This window comes from Herpailurus yagouaroundi, unplaced genomic scaffold (assembly GCF_014898765.1).
Source record: "Herpailurus yagouaroundi ecotype Mexico unplaced genomic scaffold, PumYag 165, whole genome shotgun sequence".
Classification (NCBI taxonomy): Eukaryota; Metazoa; Chordata; class Mammalia; order Carnivora; family Felidae; genus Herpailurus; species Herpailurus yagouaroundi.
Window position 1 is genome coordinate 8,106,030 of NW_024412406.1, and position 20,216 is coordinate 8,126,245.

Here is a 20,216-nt window from a genome sequence, read left to right on the forward strand (position 1 = left end):
AAATGAGTAAATAAAAGGACATGAATATTCTGAAGGAGAAATTCCATCATCTTTTCATAAACTGCTGCTGATATATTGTAACATTGTGAGGACCAATACTATATATCAATTTAGAAAGAAAAGACATCAGTAGTAGGCCTGGTCTCACTTTTAAGCAAAACAATTAAAAAGCAAGCTTCCCAATTTGATGATTTGCCAACCCTCATTATTCTGTTCATCCAGAATGTCCCCACCTCCTACATAATGTGTCATGGAGAAAGTTACTTAAATGAGAATACAATGAAAAACAAAATTTATTAAAACTAAAATCTCTGCATCTAATACCAGGATCCCTTCCTAAAAGTTTGAGAACACAGGAAACTAAGGGAATTATCATAAGCACCACAGTAACTGCCACTTACATACATGGCAGTTTTATTTTTGGCCTTAGCCTTGTTGTGTCATTGACTCGCAGAGGCTTTCTGCAGCAACCATTAGGGCTGATGTCAGGGGTAATGGCCTCTTGTAGCAATGGCTTTCTTAGCAGCAGCACCAATCAAATGATCCCCAGTGTCTCCTGATTTTTCCAGCAGTTCTTGGATGTCCGATCCACAAGAAGGCTCAGGGTCAGACACAAACAGCCATGTAAACAGAGCACTTATGGGAGCTTCTCAGAGGAAAGTTCAAGTGCAGGTTTATACAGCTGGACAGCTCTTTTGAGGAACTTAGAGTTCCATGAGAAAATTAAACTCTAAGGTACTATACTGTCACAATTCTACCCCTCTGCCACTTTCTTCTGTACTATGGGGGTAGGAAATATTTATCTGTTTTTCTCTTCTTTCTCTTGTCTTCTCTTGTTTCTTTTCTTTTCTTTTCTTTTCTTTTCTTTTCTTTTCTTTTCTTTTCTTTTTTTTCTTTTCTTTTCTTTTCTTTTTCTCTTTTCTTTTCTTTTCTGGGGGCAGGCTTACAGTAAGCATAGATGCTTCATGGCTTTAGTATCTGAGGTAGTATGATCTTTGTTTCATAACTGTGTGACCTAGGACCTCCCAAGCAAAAGAAGGTAATGATATTTCACCTGAAAAAAACTCTCATGAGGGGCACCTGGGTGGCTCAGTTGCGTAAGCATCTTACTTCAGCTCAGGTCATGATCTCGTGGTCTGTGATTTTGAGCCCCTCGTCAGGCTCTGTGCTGACAGCTCAGAGCCTGGAGCCTCCTTCAGATTCTGTGTGTGTGTGTGTGTGTGTGTGTGTGTGTGTTGTGTGTGTGTGTGTGTGTGTGTGTCTCCCTGTGTCCCTCCCCCGTTTATGCTTTCTCTCTCTCAAAAGTAAGTAAACATTAAAAACATTTTTTAAATTGTCATGAAAATAAAATAAAGCAACTCATTCAAGTGCTGAAAATATTTCCCACAAATAGCAAGCCCTCCATAAATATCACCTATCATTTAAAAAAAAAAACAAAAGATCAATAAAAATTCAGAAGTAAATGAAAGAAGTTTTTTATCAACATATTTTTTTCTATTAGAGAAAATATACAAAAAAACCCGAAAAGCAACAAAAAAACTTCCCAACACCCGAGTCTTAAACATTTAAAAAATACAGAATATGATGAGTATATCATGATTACTTGAAAATATGTGGTATTCTAAAATTAAGAAATGTATAAATAAATTAAAACAATTTTTGTCAAAAGATGATCTTAGATGGCAAAATATGGCACCTGACACACAAAGATTAGGGGTTAAACAGATTGTTGAATATTTTTAAGAGCTAAATAAATAAAATTAACCCTCTTTTATAAGGGCCTATAATTCAAAGGGAAACAAGTATAGTTTTTAAAATGTGAGTACTAATTTGTGAATTTGAGTAATTCTCTTTTTAGATGTTTTGTTTTGTTTTGTTTTGTTTTGTTTTGTTTTGTTTTGTTTTAATGCAGCCCCAAAGGAATAAGAAGAGACTTTAGGGGAGGGCCCTGTCACAAAGCTCTGAAGGCCTCACTTCTTCATCTTGACACAAACATGGCACTGACAGACCAAGACAAACAGTGGCCCCTCTCAAGGAGGGCACTAAGCAGCCCCTGTGGCCAGTGGTTGCCTGGTTTAGGGCCCCAACTCATAGACATGGCTGGTGGTCACAGCTCAGCTCTTGCCCCCAGCCAGTGCTAGGTAGCCATCTTCAGGCAGACCTCAGGAGGCTGGCAGAGGGTCCCCACCACTCCTACTCATCCCAAAAGGATTGTGAATGTGAGACACTTCCTCCTTGTAATTTCTCAAACCAGTGTCCCCTAGTCAGCCTTTGGACTATGATTGTTGTGGATTTGCTTGACGCGTTTATAAGATTACCCATTCTTGGGGCACCTAGGTAGCTTAGTCGGTTAAGTGCCTGACTTGGGCTCAGGTCATGATTTTGTGGTCCGAGGGTTCGAGCCCCAAGTCAGGCTCTGTGCTAACGGCTCAGAGCCTGGAGCCTGCTTTGGATTCTGTGTCTCCCTCTCTGCCCCTCCCCCACTCACATTCTGTCTCTGTCTCTCAAAAATAAATAAATGCTAAATAAATAAAGGAAGCCTTTCTCCCATCTGTCCTATATTTCTTAAAAAAAAAATAAAAAAAAGATTGCCCATTCTTTCACGCATACACAGAAAAGAAACATCTCCTAATCTCCAGCTCACCCCTTTAAGAGTAGTTTAAAACTGATCAGCTGGTCTGAGAATGATTGATAATGGACTAGTTGGGACAGGATAGCCACTCCATTCTCATTTATGAAGAGACTATCATGTCTAAGTTTGCAAAAATAGGACATGATAGAGCCTAGGTGCGAAGGAGACCATTCAGGTAGATAGTCTTTGCTATTAGGTTTTATACTGTTTTGCTTCTCTCAGGAGGTGAGGCCTAACCATGCTGCCATAAAATATTAAAGGGATGGTAGAAACAAAATGATTTATAAACAAAAAGCTATAGAGGTTTCCATTCTGAGGGAGAACAGTATCTATAAATAAAAATTTATAGAAGTTTAATTATAAAATAGTGTTTTTTAGATCTTCCTTTTAGGGGTGAATTATTTCAAAGTTTCAACATAGGAATTCTTTTCTACTCCATTGATAATCTGCTTCTATTTCTTATATTTACTTAAAATATATGATCACTTATGCAATATTATCAAATAAGTTTCTGATCAATATTTGTGATTATAGGCTACTTATCTCTTCACCTTCATAAAGTATGTTATCTATATCATGTCATATAAATTTGGGATCCTGATTTAGTTCATACTTAGTGGACAACTGTCAATTGAATGTGTTCAACCTGACAAATATGGTCAGCCAGCATTGAGACTGGCTCAATATGTCACATCATCCGGGTTAATATTCTGAGGAAAAATGGTGAATTTACCTATATTCAACAGTTATCATATGTCTGGATCTCTGCTTTTACATAATTTATCTCCCATTTCTGAAATATTTTGCAGAAATATTGACAACACAATCTTAAAATGAGAATTACATTTCCCCATTCTTCAGTATTCTCAGTGCAAAATTTTGGGTTTTTGTTATTGTTCCAGAGTGACTTTGGAGACTATGTGTTTCATCCCATAAGATGAAATGAACCTGTATCTACAAGTCTCTGTCTCTGGAGGAAAGCCCTAGGCCAGGAACACATGTATCTGACTCTCCATGAGAGAAAAATACTTATGTGATAATAAGCTACTGAAGTTTCAGGGTTTGTTTATTGCCCCATTTCACAATATCAAATATTTTTATTGAGATATACTTGATATATAACACATTAGTTTTAGATGTATAACACAATGATTTGATATTTGTACATATTGTGAAATTATCACCACAATGTCTTGTTAAAATTCATCATTACATAGCCTTAACGCTTTTTTCTTATGATGACAACTTTTAAGATCTATTTCTCTTAGTAACGTTCAAATATACAGCACAGTATTATTAACTACAGTCACCATGCTGTACATGACATCCACAGGCCTTACTGATTTTATAACTGGAAAATTGTACTTTTTGACTCCCTTCTCTCATTTTGCCTGCCTCCCACACTCTGCCTCTGGCAACCACCAATCTGTTCTCTATATCTATGATTTTCTTTCTAATTTGTTTTGTTTTGTTTTGTTTTCTTAGGTTACACATATATGCGAGATTGTATGGTATTTGTCTTTCTTTGTCTTAGTTATTTCACTTGGCATAATGCCCTCACATTTCATCTATATTGTCCCAAATGACAAGATTTCTTTCTTTATTATGGGTGAATATATGTTATACACCTCACGTTTTCTTTATCCATTCATCCATCAGTGAACATTTAGGTTGCTTCCAAATCTTGGCTATTGTAAATAATGTTGAAATGAACATGGGTGCATATATCTTTTTGAGTTACTGTTTTCATTTCCTTTGGATAAAAAACCAGAAGCAGAATTGCTGGATCATATAATATTTCTATTTTTAAATTTCTTGAGGAACCTCCATTCTGTTTTTCATAGTGACTGCACCAACTTACATTCTTATCAACAGCACACAAGGATTCCCTTTTCTCTACATTCTCACTAACACTTGTTGTTTCTTGTCTTTGGGTTATTAGCCATCCTAACAAGTGTGACATAGTACTTCATTGTGCTTTTGATTTACATTTCCCTGATGATTAGTGAGGTTGAGTACCTTCTCCTGTATCTGTTAGCTGTCTGTATGTCTTCTTTGGAAAAATGTCTATTCAGATTCTCTGCCCATTTTTTAAACAGAGTGTTTAGGGTTTTTTTCTTTTTTTGCTATTGAGTTGAGTGGGTTCTTTATATATTTTGAATATTAATCTCTTATCAGATAGATGATTTGTAAAAATTTTCTTCCATTCATTAGGTTGTCTTTTATGTTGTTGATTTCCTTGGCCATGCAGAATCCTTTCAGTTTGGTACACTTCCACTTGTTTATTTTTGCTTGTGTAGTCTTCTTTTGGTATCGAATCTAAAAAATCATTGCTAAGACTGATTTCAAGGAGCTTACCATCTATGTTTCCTTGTAGAAGTTTTATGGTTGTAGGTCTTTGTTCAAGTCTTTAATCCATTTACAGGTAATTTTGTCCATAGTATAAGATAGTAATCCCATTTCATTGTTTTGCATATGGCTGTTGAATTTTCCCAGCACCATTTGTTGAAGAGACTTTCCTTTCACCATTGTGTGTTCTTGCCTCCTTTGCTATAAATTAATTGACCATACATGAGTGGGTTTATCTCTTGGCTTTCTATTCTTTTCCATTGATCTCTGTGTCTGTTTTTATTCCAACACCATACTGTTTTGATCACTTAGTGTAGTTTGAAATCAAGAGGTGTGATGCCTTCGGTTTCTCAAGATTGCTATGGCTTTTGGGGTCTTTTGTGGTCCATACAATTTTTAGGATTATCATTCTATTTCTATGAAAGAAATGCCCTTAGAATTCTGAGACAGGTTGTAATGAACCTGTAGATCGCTTTGAGTAGTACAGATGTACAGTAGTACATTTTAATAATATTAATTCCTCTAATCCACTAGCATAGAACATCTTTCCATTGATTTGTGTCTTCTTCATTGTCTTCCATCAGTGTCTCAGAGTTTTCAGTGTATAGGTCTTTTGCCTCCTTTGGTTAAGCTTATTCCTAGGTCTTTTATACTTTACAATATAATTGTAAACAGAATTGTTTTTTAATTCCTTTTTCTGATAATCCATTATTAATATATAGAAGCATAACATATTTTTATATTGATTTTGCATCCTACAACTTTAGTGAATTTGTCTATTAATTCTAACAGTTTTATTAGTTATATGGTGGAATGTTTAGGGTTTTGTATATATAATATCATGTCATCCTCAAATAGTGACAGTTTTACTTTTTCTTTTCTGAGTTGTATAAAATATTTATTTTTCTTGCCTAAACTGCTTGACTTGCAACTCAGATCTGGCCTTGGTGTCTCCACCATGTTGGACCCAAGGTCTGACCATCTGCTGCAGAGCCAATGCCATCCCAGGCCCTACAAGGAATGTGTTCCTCATGGCCCCCTCCATGGGGGGAATCTGAAGAAGTGAGTGAGCTTGTGGGATATACAGGCTTCTCGTCAGACCAGATCCAGCTGCTTAGGTGAAGGTTTAAGCAGCTAAGTGGAGACTAGCCCACAATTTGTAAGCAGGACTTTAACAAAGTCCCTACCCTGGAGCTCAATCAGATGTGACCCAAAATCCACCATGTCTCCTTTGACAGCAGGAACCTTGGCAAAGGGACCATCTGCCTGGCCCAAAAGACCAGCATTGAGCACTTCCTGACCCATCGTGTCCTACTTCTGACCCATCCACACCACCACGGAGCCAGGAAGAAAAGGTGAGGTTTCTGTTCCACATGTAGGACTCAGTCTGCAAAGTTCACATCACCCGGGAAGAATATGAAAACGTGGGCAAGGAAGTCTTGAGCAATTGCCACAAGGAAAAGGACTCTGCTCACTCCATTACAGACGGGGCATGATGGAGGTGGCTCGCACCTGCATGAGGCAGATGGAGGTGGATCAAGAGTATGAGGGAGTCACTTTCAATGACTTCCTGAAGATCTGGCAGATGATAGACATCATGGACAAGATGCACATCAGCTTCATTAAGATGGACACCATTGCTCTTTGTCAATAACCCACCACCTCCCCAACAGAGAAACTGCACTTTGCACCAGGGCAGCCTCCCTGGATGCCATGGAGCAGCTGACGCCTCATAGGCATTGTTTTGCTACAGCTCTGAGAGTTTTCTTATTGATATGTTCTTGTTCTATTACATATTGGGTTTGCGTGTTGGAGATGGCCGGGAAGGGTGAGAGGGAGAAAGATCATTTTTCTTTTAGTTTAGAGGTTGCTGGCCCGTGATAAACCAAATTCACACCAAATAGGTTGGTCTGCATATTTTCCAGAGATTTTGGACTTTGAACAGGATACCGTAACTGGATAAGATATTGAGGTTGACTCCCTGTGGGAGAGGCAAGCATTTTTAGTGCATGAGAAAAAAGTTGCAAATAGATATCTAAGAGAAGAAAAGTATACACCGTAGCAGAGCCTATTATTTGCCCCTAATATGTATGCTTTTTCTTCTATATTAATAGAAAAAAATTTTAATTTGAGCACATGGCTTCCCATAGGGAGACTATATTTCTCAAGATTACCTGCAGCTAAGTGTGGTTATGTGTCTAACTTCTGTTCTATAGCCTGTGAGCAGAAGTTGTACAATTTCTAGTCAGTGCTCTTAACACAAATAACCATGTCTTTCTATTTTTTTTTCTGTTGAGGGAATGGGGATAAAATGACAAAAACTAGAATAATCAACTCAAACCAAAAGATGGAAGCTAGATATTGAGGGTGATTAGCAAAAAGGTAGATTAAGTCTGGGACCCCCATGACTTCATGGAGAAAACCCTTAACAATAGAGGAACTCTACATAAATAAACAAAGTAAAGTAATAAAATGAAATAAAATAAAATAGTAGGAAACTTTTATAACTCTTGTGAACTATGTTTAAACTCTTGTGAAGTATGGCTATCTGTTTCAATATCAAAACCCACATCCTAACTAATGCCATCAGATCTGGGAGATTAAGTTGGTTTATTATTTGGCAGATAATTTATTTAAAAAATAGTATCTATGCAAAGAAAAAAGTCTTCAAATGTATGGGAAGAAAAAAAATGTCCACAAAAGAAATACAATCAGTCTAACTTCAAAACCAGATCATTATGGGAATATATTCCCAATTTTTTCTTGTCCAAAGGATGCTTCAAAAATTTTAAAACCAGAAAATTTTTAGTGTGTGTATGTGAAAGAATAAAAATCATTCTCATTTGGGAAAGGACTGGAAAACGTATTACCCATACTACTCTACAAATAGTTGTTTTTAGTATACTTATCGTATGTGAATATGAATTGCACCGCCTCAAAATTTATATGTTGAAGTCCTAACCCCCAGGACCTGAGAATGTGGCCTTGTTTGGAAATGGGATCATCACAGATGTAGTTAGTTAATACAAGGTCACACTAGAGGAGTGCAGATCCCTAATCTTGTTTGACTGTTGTCCTTATGAAAAAGGGAACTTTGGACACAAAAACACACACAGGGAAAACACCATGTGAAGATGAGGGCAGAGATTGAAGCAACACAGCAGAAACCAAAGAATGCCAGAGTACCCGCAGATCACCAGAAGCTGGGAGAACTTTAGAACACGTCTTTTCCAGATCTCAGAAGGAACCAACCTTGCCGGCACCTTGATCGCAAATTCCTAGCCTCCAGATGTATAAGACAATATATTTCTGTTGTTTAAGACACCCAGTCTGTGGTACTTTGTTACAACTATCCTAGCAAACTAATACACTTACTCAATTGGCGTAGTAAAAAAAAAAATGAAGAGCTAATGAATGGAAAATCCATCCAATAAAAGGACTATTTACAGATATTGAAACTAGTCAAATTTAGCACTAATCTCTAAAATGATTATTGGAAACATGGTTACCAAACAATGCAAATGTCAAAATGCTATCTCGAAAGAGAAGTAATAATGTAAGACAAAATATTCATGCCTGCATGTGACTGACAACTCAAATACCTTTACTGAGTCCAATTTCCTTTGAAATGTTTGCCCTTAACTCTGAAATCTTCCTCCATAAGTACCTAAACATAGAAATGTAAATATTTCTTTCATGAAACATGAGTGTATCAGTACACAAAACTGAAACAGCATTCACTCAGTAATAAAGCTCATGGTCACTGGAAATGCACTTTCATTTTTAAAAAACTGAGAAATTAATAAGTTGGACATGTGACCTTTATGATCTTTGGTTCTACTTCAGAACTTTAAATGTAAAGCCTTAAAATTTAAATGTTGTGCTTTGAAATTATTTTTAAAGGGTAATGTATAACTGAATGTACAAGCATTTTATTCAAACTTGATTTATACAGCAGATTTAACATTTATTCAACAAAGCTTTGCATCTAATAATGAGTACACTTGATGCTTTTAAAAGCTTCCTAAATACCATCAAATTTTTTAAAAGGTGTTGGAATTCAACCCCAGTATTTAGCTTATTCCATTCTATGTGTTTCTCTACTAAAAATAGGCTTTATTTGAACTGACAAAAACAAAAACATTTTGTGAACTTTATACAAATATTTTATTTCATGTATGTATTTATTATAAAAACACAGGAGTTAAATTATTTCCTCTCACCTATTTATTTCTTTTTCATGAAGCAATTTATTTTTTTGTTCAGTTTGTGCTTCAACTCTGGGTTTTGTTTCTTTGATATTCTTTCAAATGTAAGTAGATTCTCCTGGTGGTCCCAAGTGACAGAGTAACTTATTTCTGCAGTAGCAATATCTTGTTATTCCACTAAACTCATGCAGTAACCTGAAACTGTTCAACTGAGTCTGCTCTAAATAGAAGTTCTGCATAACTTTCAACTTTTTATAAGCCTAAAAGGTTTAGAATTTTTTTTTCCTTTTGTAGTCCCTCAGGAATTCTAAAAACAAAAACTTACAATCACTTTAAATAAAAACCTGGCAGGGTTTTCAAAATGTTGGTAAAGCAAAATTTTACAGTATAGTCCTTGCAAGTTTTGCTCAACCAGATGACCACATAACAAATTAGAAAAAAAAAAAAAAAGAAATGAAATAAAGAAAGAAAGATTTTTGACTATTGAATCATCAGTGTCATTTCCAAAAGGATTGTATAACTTCAGTTAATAAAAGATTTACTTGTACTCTTATGAATGTTCACTGTCTAAAGATTTGTTACTATACAAAGTAACATTTATTTGGGAACTTGGTGAAATAAACTGGCCACACCTTTGTTCCTATGGTGATCATTCTTATTTAATGAAAATAACAAGCAATGTTTTAAGAATCATTAAATTTTAAGTGTAAAAGCAGTGAAGTTACTGTGTATATGGAGGGAAGATTTCGTTTTTAGATGAAGTCTTCATTTTATAAAAGTGACTTTTTTTTCTTTTCTAAAAGAAATATTTTTTTTCATATTAACGTACAATAAGAAAAGTTGAATTTTCTGGAAGACTATCACTCCCATTATGAATTTTATTCTGTAGTTATGAACTGTTCTGTAGTTCCAAGAAGTACTTGTTTGAATTGCAAGGTTATTACCCTAATTTATAACTTTTTTTAGTTGACTGGGTCAATGATCATGGTTACTATCCCCTTTTTACTGAAGGAAAATTGAGGGACAGGACATTCCTCTTCTGGCTGTTATTTAGAATTAAATGATAATTTTCATATTTATATCACTTCATCCTCCTGTTTGTACTATTTTGTTTTATTTTAGTTATAATTAATTTTTAATAACTTTAATTCAATTTATTCACTAAAGGCTAGATTTATGTTTCCCAGTATGAAATATCATTCAGATACTTCCAAAGACTTTAGAATCATTAATTATTTGATTTGAGATAAAAAAAATTGTTTAGTTTAAAACTTCTATTTCAATTCTTCTGTGCCTGTAAAAATTGTCAAATCAAAATCTCAAAATATGAATGATCCCAAAAGTTTTATTTTAAATACACAGAAAAATATGTGTATTATGCAGAAATAGAAACTGGTAATGAGTAAGAGAAAAAGAAATGAATATGAGTGAATATATACTTTAAAATTTTTTCTAATAGGGCAAAACCACAGGAAATATTTTGCTATACAAGTTTCATTGTTTTTTCTTCCTGTGACAAAACAAAAACCTCAAAATTTCCTATTGGTTGACTATGTAGTTCATTGTACTTGTACAAAATAGAGGTAATTTTACACGTTCATGAATAATAACCCATTGTAAATTAAAATTCAATTGATTATGAATGTCTACGTTAATCTTATTTCAAATATTAAAAGATGTACATATATATATTTACAGATGAATATATATATTTAATCTTATATACTGTAATCCACTTTTTAGATTCTTGGGCATTCCCATGCAAATAGCAGACCCAGATGAACTTAAATTAATGGAATTTCGGAAAATCAAACGTTTTTAAGATGAATTTTCTCCTGTACATTTTCACATCCTCAATAATTATTTACTCATATTGTTTTATAATCACGAACATTTTGCAAGAGAAGACTGTTATTAAGAATTCATCTGTTCTTAATTTACTCCTTATTTAAAGCTACAGCACAATGTTCTATTTGCAATATCAAGGCAATTGGTGTATGTAAAAAAGGACTGATATTAATTACAGAAAATTGTCATCAAATGGAAAAGAAAAATGAAGAGTCTTATGGAGGCCTAATCCTGATTACAGCTCAAAATTGCTCTCTCCATTAACACAATTGACACTCCCAACTAGCAAATTTTATGGAGCAACAAGTAACCAGATATTTTCCATGGAAGATCTTTTTCATTTTTATGTTTTTTTCTTTCTTTTATTTCTGCCAGTATAGCAATTATTAACTTTTAAAGTCTGGTGTAAAATTTCATTTCAAAAGTATTAAGAGATAAAGCTTACCTAATTATTAACATTTTTCATTTTTTACTATGCATATGTTCAATGCTTGTAAAACAGCAGCTACAAAAATCCACTAACGCAAATATTTTAAATATAAATCTAACATGAAAAGATGGTATTACCCAATGTAAATAGTCACTAGATATACACATTTTAACCATGTGAATTGGATTAACTTCAAAGGAAACAGAATGACGTTTGGTAAATAATCACTTCCAGTGCATTAGTGCACTGGAACCTTTGCATTTCGGAAAGAGATAATTCATCCCACTTTGGTGAGCAATTTTCTCACTATAGAATTGAATTACCGTACCGTCAGATCCAGTACCCTATATTCGTGGGACACCTGGTTTGAGAAATTAAAAGTCTTTCAAAAACATTATTTTAGCTACCTTCACAACTTCAGATGCTTCACTGGTCACTCACTAGTCCATTCCATCATCTAGTCACCAATTCAGTAAGTTTATACTAACTTACCTCCCTGGGAAAAATAGGATATGAATTTTCACAAACTAAGTAGTAGAATGCAATCTTTGTATAGTATCATGCACTATCAGCCCATCTATTTACCCTTATATCCTGAGCTCTTTGCAGGCCACAGATAAGAAAACACAGCTATCATATTGATGCTGAGGACAATGGAATTAAAAATTTTTTTTTCATCAATAAGAAAGAGAAAAGTGCAATCATTTTAAAATAGTTTTGTGCTTTCTAAGAACATCAGGTAGTTAACTTTCTGTATTAAATATTGTGTTTCACCTTAAAACCTTTGAGATTCAATCTCTTTACTCAATAGCTTCAAGGTGTTCCACCTATAATTTCAGTGTCACCATTTCCAGCTGAGAATATGATCAAGCATGAATCAAGAAGGTCTATGCTTAGAGAAAATGATATTTGTCAAGTACTAGTCTTTTTGACTAATGCCTTTGTTCTATAAGGTTTTGGAGGGATGTGGGGGGGTTGATATGGTTTTTATTGATATATAACTAATATATCACAACTCATCCATTTTAAATGTACAGTTCACTGAATTTCAATATATTTACAGAATTCTACAACTATACCACAATCTAATTTTAGGACATATATATCACCCTAAAAAGAAACTTTGTGCTCATTTACAGCCACATCCCATTACCACCGTCAACATTGGGAAACAAATAATCTCTATATCATGTCTGTAGACTTGCCTTTTTTAGACATTTCACATGAATGGAATCATACAATATGTGCTTTTTCATGACTGACTTCTTTCACTCAGCATAGTGTTTATTAGGTTCACACATGTTATAACAGGTATTGGTACCTTATTCTTTTTTATTTGTGTCTATGGTTTTTACATGTTTTAAATACTTTTGTTACCAATAAAAATAGTTCTGTATAGAAATATGTGTAATTTTTTACCTCTTGGGTTACTTTCTGATGAAACTGTTGACCTAAGACAGATAAAACTTATATCTTCTCTTAACCTTCAAAAGTAAACATATATAATATGATGAGGATAAAGAGAGGGAAATGTAAGTCAAGAAAAAGAACGTTAGAAAGCAGGTATTAGGGAGTAGTAGCTGCTTACTTTAAATTTCATTTTAAATAATTATTTTTATGAATGCCTTCCAAGATTAATTGTAGTGTAGTAGCTGTTTAATGTGTGCAAGCAAATTATCTTTTATGAACAAGTTGTTCTTTGTAACATCAGTAACAAAGTCTAATATCCTCTTCTTTATTTAAAAGTTGAGTGTCTTTAGCCCTTCACATAAAATAATTGTGTGATCTAAAAAGATATATGGTATTCCCAGGACAAATATTTGAAGTATGTACAAATTTGGAACAACTTTGCATACCTCAATAAGGATATATTTACTTTATAAATATATAAATATTTATATACTGAAAAAATAAATTTTATGAATGCTGTACTTGAAGATTTATGGTAACTAAACATTGGTATCCCAAGTCCCAGAAGAAATTGGGGCAGAGTGAGTAATTGTCTTTGTAGGCATATTTTAAATGGGAATTCGAACATTCAAAATGAAGTCTGTAATTATAATAATTGAGTTTGAAATGGACCTGTGGAAAGAAGGTAAAACAGAGAATGTAAGAGCTTCACATATTTGTGGGGAAATGCTAGTAATATTAGAATATAAAAATGAAGACTTCATTGAAAAGAAGATATCATTTTTAGACAGAAAGAAGTATGTAAATTAAGATTGTTATGATGTCTATTGCATTTGTAAAATGGAGTAAAAGTGAGCATTAAAATGTTTAGATTACCTTTAAGTGCTTTTTGTTAGCTTTAAATGAGGTCACTGATTGATATAAATTTTGTAGGTGATGTGTAGAATTTGAATCCTGTATATGTTACATAGATTATATAAAATGAGCAATGACAAGTATTTTAATATTAAAAATAAATTTGTCAACACTAATTCAAAAATATATATGCAATTGTATGTTTATTGCAGCATTATACAATCCATGATATGGAGGCAACCCTTGTCCATCCATGGGTGTATGGATAAAGAGGTGATATATACACAAAGGCGTATTGCTCAGCTGTAACAAAGAATGAGACCTTGCCATTTGCAACAACATGCCAAAGGGTAGAATGCTAAGTGAAATAAGTGAGCCAGAGAAAAACAAATACTATAATGATTTCACTGATATTCAGAATTGAAGAAAAATTAGCAAACAAAGAAAAGAAGAGACAAAGGAAAAACAAACTCAAATACAAAGAACAAACTGGTGGTTGCCAGAGGGGAGATGGGTGCAGGCGTGAGTGAGATAAAGGGGATTAAAAGTGCTTTTATACTGATGAACACGGAGTAATTTACAGAACTGTTGAATCATTATATTGTATGCATGAAACGAATATGATAGTGTATGTTATTACTTATTAAGAAATTTTAAAAAATTAAAAGAAAAAAGCATACTACAAAAATAAACACCTGGTAACAGAATATCTCACTTCAGAGGACACACACACACACACACACACACACACAATATCTTTAAAAACCATTTATAGGGTAAAAGATCTACATTACTTTCCCATATAATAGCAGTATCTATTTTTAAAAAAGTATATTTCAAATATTTAAATTTGAATATAACATAATCCATCTAGGTGGCATTAGCCTAAAAAAGTTTCATGATAATAAACCCATTCCATTTTTTCTTTCAATTAGATGAATCTTATACATCTATAAGGTGCTATAAAGAATATCTGAAGTCATTTGGTACAGAATTTCTACATCATTCCTACTGTGAAAAATGAGTTTGTGTTCCTAGTATTTGCTATTATAACAGACTTCACCTTAGATTAAGCATCCTGTTGCAACAAATTATTTGAACACCTTATCTGTGTCAGATACTATGCTAGGATCTATATTTACTTTGGAATAATACAAAGTCTCTTCCCTGAGGGAGGAAACATGGCATAATACTTTAAAGCATAGCTTCTAAAAAGAGATTCCCTGGGTTCAAATCCTGCCTGTTACCCATTAACCTATAAACACATATTGTTTATTTAACAACCCCACGCTTCACTTTGCAGTCATGAAGAGAGATTTTTCTTCTTCCTATGGTTGTTGTATGAATTTAAAAAACTATGTAGGCAAAGTAATTAGCACATTGTCTGACCTATACGAAAAACACAGTGATATATTTTCTTTTTAAAAAAGAACTCCAACTTATTTACTAATGGTGCCTCTGAGTCTAACCAAGTCTGATATTAATATTCATTCAAGAAGAAACTTGAAACAGGGACACTGATACACACAGTTTTCATAAAGATTCAATTGACAACTTCTAATACAAATCCTCTTCATAATAAATAAGCCAAGTTTGTATGCATGCAATAATTCAAATGTAGAGACTACAATCAACAGAAACTAAATCAGTGAAGATTTAATCAGTACATAATTTGCTGAAAATCACTAAAAGCTGTATTTATGTCTTTGAGGATGTGGAGAATACAAGCCTCAAAAGGAGGTTTGAGACATTACATTTTTCAAAACTTTAATCATTCATTATTCATTCATTTTTTTATTTGATTCATATTCATATTCATATTTATTTATTGCCTACTATGCAATAGGCATTCTCTCAGGCATTCATATCCAAAAGTGTCCAGAAAATAAGAAAGCACATTTTTCATAATATTAGGTGTAGCTAGAGATCAGTTTGCAAAATAATTTTTGTTTCCCCCAGAATTTACTTTATACTTCTGTGATGTGTGTGTAAGACATGATTCCTTTCAATGATGTATAAATCAAATGTAATATATATAAAGGATGCTACTAAAATAAATAATTCTGTTTATAATTACATATAGACAACATGTGAATTTATTGTTTTCCATGTATTGTGAATATTTTGTAAATACACTTAAATATTCTCTGCTGAGTGAAAAAAAATTCTTAGTGTGCTTTATTATTACTACTGAGTCTAGCTTAATGTCCATCAACAACTCCTTACATTTAATAAGGAATAAGGTGATAAAATTTTAGGGGAGATCTTCATGGATAGAAAATATCACCCTGAATATAAACTAAGAATACTCAGAGACTTCATATCAGTGATGGTTGAGATATCTTGAAAAGATAATATGCTTTAAAGAGTATACCATTTGTATTCTAAATGTAAGTAACTTAAGAAGTTCTGGCCCAGAAGCTTTGTAATATACCAACATTTAGAGAGATTCAGGAATACAGGTACGAAGGCACAAAGACCAAAGAAGAGCCGTAGATCCCACACCCAGAGCAATGTATTTGACTGCTCAGAAAGGAAAAACGGGGAAGAAAGAAGAAAGCTAACCATTACCACTTACTGGGGGGGAAACAGAAAAAAGAATAAAATCTGAAGAGGTGGAATAACATAGGTCATGAAGGATTACATATGTCATGCTAAGAATTATAGACATCATTCTGTTCAAGATGCTGACATTTGTTGACGTTCTTCAGAATGAAAGTGATAGGACATGTGAGTTTGAGTTTTAAAATAAGTGCTTTCTTGGGGTACCTGGTTGGCTCAGTCAGTAGAGCATGTGACTCTTGGTCTCAGGGTTGTGAGTTCAAGCCCCATGTAGGGTGTGGATATTACTTTTAAAAAATCTTGAATAAAATAAATAAAATAAAATTAATTAATTAAATTAAATTAAAATGTACTTTGTTAATAGTGAGGAAGAAGAAACCATAAGGTGCAATACTAAAGATAAGAAAACATTTAAGAGACTTGTAAAATCAATTTTTAGTCATGTGGATAAGGTGAAAAATGTACCTATGGGATATTAATGTGACGTGGTCATTTCTATTTAAAAAATAATGAGTAAGTGAGGCACCTGGGTGGCTCAGTCAGTTGAGCTTCCGATTTCAGCTCAGGTCACGATCTCACCGTCTGTGAGTTCGAGCCCGGCATTGGGCTCTGTGCTGACAGCTCAGAGCCTGGAGCCTACTTCGGATTCTGTGTCTCCCTCTCTCTCTGACCCTCCCCTGTTCATGCTCTGTCCTTCTCTGTCTCAAAAATAAATAAATATTAAAAAAAATAATAATGAGTAAGTAATAAATTCTGTTTATTACAGCAGAATTTCCCTGAGCTTTTAAAGGTTAATGTGTACTAGGAAGAAATCTATCTTTGCTTGCAGATGACATGATAGTTTATGTAGAAAATCTGAAAAAAATAGCCAAAAAAAAAAAAAAAGCCCTCCTAGACCTATTAAGTAATCATAGAAGGATTACAAGACACGAGGTCAGTAGACAAAAGTCAATACTTTCCTAAAAACAAATAATGAACACGTGGAACTTCAAATCAAAAGCACAGGGGTGCCTGGGTGGCTCAGTCAGTTAAGCATCTGACTTCAGCTCAGGTCCTGATCTCACGGTTCATGGGTTTGAGCCCCGCGTCGGGCTCTGTGCTGACAGCTCGGAGCCTGGAACCTGCTTTGGACTCTGGGTCTCCCTCTCTCTCTCTCTCCCCTTCTGCTCATGCTCTGTCTCTCTCTCAAAAACTAAGTAAACATTAAAATAATAATAATTTTTTAAAAAAGCACAATAGTTTTTACATTATACCCCCTGAAATGAAATACTTAGATATAAATCTAAAGAGATCTGTATGCAGAAAACGACAAAACTATGGTGAATGAAATCAAAGAAGTAAACAAATGAGAGATAGTCCATGTTCTTGGATAGAGAGTTTAAGTATTTTCAAGATGTCAATTCTTCCTAACTTGATCTGTAGATTCAATGCAAACTCAGTCAAAATCCCAGCAAGTTATTTTGCAGACATCAAAGACTAGATTGTAAAGTTTACATAGAGAGACAAAAGATCCAGAATAGCCAGCACGACACTGGGGGACACAAAAATGGACGACTTACGCTACCTGACTTCAAGAATTACTATAAAGCTACAGGAATCAGGACAGCATTGTATTGGTAAAAGAATAGACAAATAGATCAATGGAACACAAATGAGAGCCAAGAAATAGATGCCCATAAATAGAGAAAACTGATCTTTGATAAAGAAGCAAAGGCAATACAGTGGAGTAAAGACGATCTTTTTTTTAAATCTTTATTCACTTTTGAGAGACAGAGAGAGACACAGCATGAGCGGGGGAGGGCACAGAGAGAGGGGAGACACAGACTCCAAAGCAGGCTCCACACTCTAAGCTGTCAGCACAGAGCCCGACGCGGGGCTAGAACCCACGAACCGTGAGATCATGACCTGAGCCGAAGTTGGACGTTCAACCGACTGAGCCACCCAAGCACCCCAAGACAATCTTTTCAACAAATGGTGCTGGAACGACTAATCTCCACATGCAAAAAAATAAATCCAGACACAGAACTTAACCCTTCACAAAAATTAACTTAAAATGGACCAAAGACTTAATGCAAAATACAAAAGTAAAAAGTCCTGGATGATAACAGAGCCTAGATGATCTCAGGAAAGGTGATGTCTTTTTAGATACAATACTAAAAAACACTGTATATGGCAATTACCAAATGCATAATTCATGAAAGAAATAATGGATAAGGTGGTCTTCATTAAAATTAAAAACTTCTATTTTGTGAAAGACAATGTCAAAAGAATGAGAAAAGAAGTCACCGATTGGGAGAAATATTTACAAAAGACACATTTGATAAAAGACTTATCCAAAATATACAAAGAACTCTTAAAAGTCAACAGTAAGAAAACAAATAATCCTATTAGAAAATGGGCCAAAACCCTAACATACGCCTCACCAAAGAAAATATACAGATCACAAATTACCATGTGAAAAGATTCTCCACATCATATGTCATCAGAGAAATGCAAATTAAAACAACCGGATACTACTACCCCTATTAAAATGGCCAAAATCTGAAACACTAGCAATACCAAATGTTGCCAAAGATGTGCTGTTACTGCAACAATCTCTCTGTTACTGCACAACAATTCTCATCCATTGTTGGTGGGAATGCAAAATGATACAGCTTCTTTGGAAGACAGTTTGACGGTTTCTTATAAAACTGAACATACCCTTACCATGTGATCCAGCAATCACTTTCCTGGTTATTTACCCAAACTAGTTGAAAACTTATGTCCACCCAAAACTTACACAAAGCAGCTTTATTTATAACTGCTGAAACTTAGAAGCAACCAAGATATCCTTCAGTAGGTGAACGGTTAAATAAACGGTGGTAATCTCGGACTATGGAATATTATCCAGAGCTCAAATGAAATGAACCATCGAGTCAGAAAAAGACGTGGAGGAGCCTTAAATGCATGTTACTAAGTGAAAGAAGTCAATCTGAAAAGGCTAAATACTCGATGATTGCACCTAAATGATATTCTGGAAAAGGCAAAACTATAAAGACAATAAAAAAAAATCTGGTTGCCAGGATTTGGGGCAAAAGGAGGGAAGAATGAATAGGAAAAGCCCTGAGAATTTTTAGAGCAGTGAAAATACTCTGTATAATACTATAATGATGGACACGCCATTATACATTTGTCCAAACCCAAGGAATCCATGGTTCACTGAATGGACTCTAATATACACTGTTGATTTTGGGTGATTATAATGTGTCAATGTGGGTTTATCGATTATAATGAATGTACCATTCTGGTGGGGAATGTTGATAATGGGGAAAGATATTCATATGTGGGGACAAGGGGTATATGGACATCTGTACCTTCCTCTCAATTCTTTTGTGAATCTAAAACTGTTCTAACAGTATAAATTATTTTTAAAAAGTGTAAGCAGTCATCTTGGTTCATTTTATACTTAGCCAGAACTTGAATCATCCAGCTACAAGGAACTAAATTTCATCAACAACCTGAATAAATTGATACTCAGATTCTTCCCATTAAGCCTATAGATAGGAACACAGCTGGCTGATTATAGCTTTTTGAGAATTTAAGTAGAGAACCCTGCTAAGATTTGCCTGGACTCTTGATCAACAAAAACTGAGATACAAGTATATGTGGCAGGGGCTATGTGAATAGTAATTTGTTAGTATCATATAGTTTACATATATATAGAATATACATATATGTATATATGGGCATATTATATAGTACATATCTATATATAATATATACATACAGATATATACATAGATATGTATGCCTATATATATATAGTTAATTTCTACTAACAAATTACTACACACCTAATATATGCATACTATACATATATATACATATATATACACACTTGCTATGTGTATATATACACATCCATATATATATATATATATAT

The 20,216-nt window shown here is 34.0% G+C and overlaps 1 pseudogene; it reads left to right on the forward strand.

Moving 5' to 3' along the window:
• Positions 1–6,001: 6,001 nt before the first annotated feature.
• LOC121038014 (calcineurin B homologous protein 3-like) lies at positions 6,002–6,635 on the forward strand (annotated as a pseudogene).
• The last annotated feature ends 13,581 nt before the right edge of the window (positions 6,636–20,216 follow it).